This window comes from Nannochloropsis gaditana (genome assembly GCF_000240725.1).
Source record: "Nannochloropsis gaditana CCMP526 unplaced genomic scaffold scaffold472, whole genome shotgun sequence".
NCBI lineage: Eukaryota > Eustigmatophyceae > Eustigmatales > Monodopsidaceae > Microchloropsis > Microchloropsis gaditana.
In genome coordinates, this window is record NW_005803481.1 from 23,367 (window position 1) to 23,628 (window position 262).

Here is a 262-nt window from a genome sequence, read left to right on the forward strand (position 1 = left end):
CCCTCCCTCCCTCCACCCCTCCCTTTACCCTTCCCTCAGCATGTAGCGACAGCAGATGTCGACGAAATCGATCCGTCCCGCCTTCTTTCTCCGCAAAAATGGTGCGACGGGTGTCAGGGAGAGAGGGAGGAAATGAAAGAGGGCGTGAGGGAGGGCGAGAGGGAGGGCGAGAGGGAGGACGGAGGAAGATGAACGGAGAGAAGAGGGGCGGAACGTGTACTAGAAACTCTTCTCCCCCTCACCCCTTCCTGACCCTCGATGT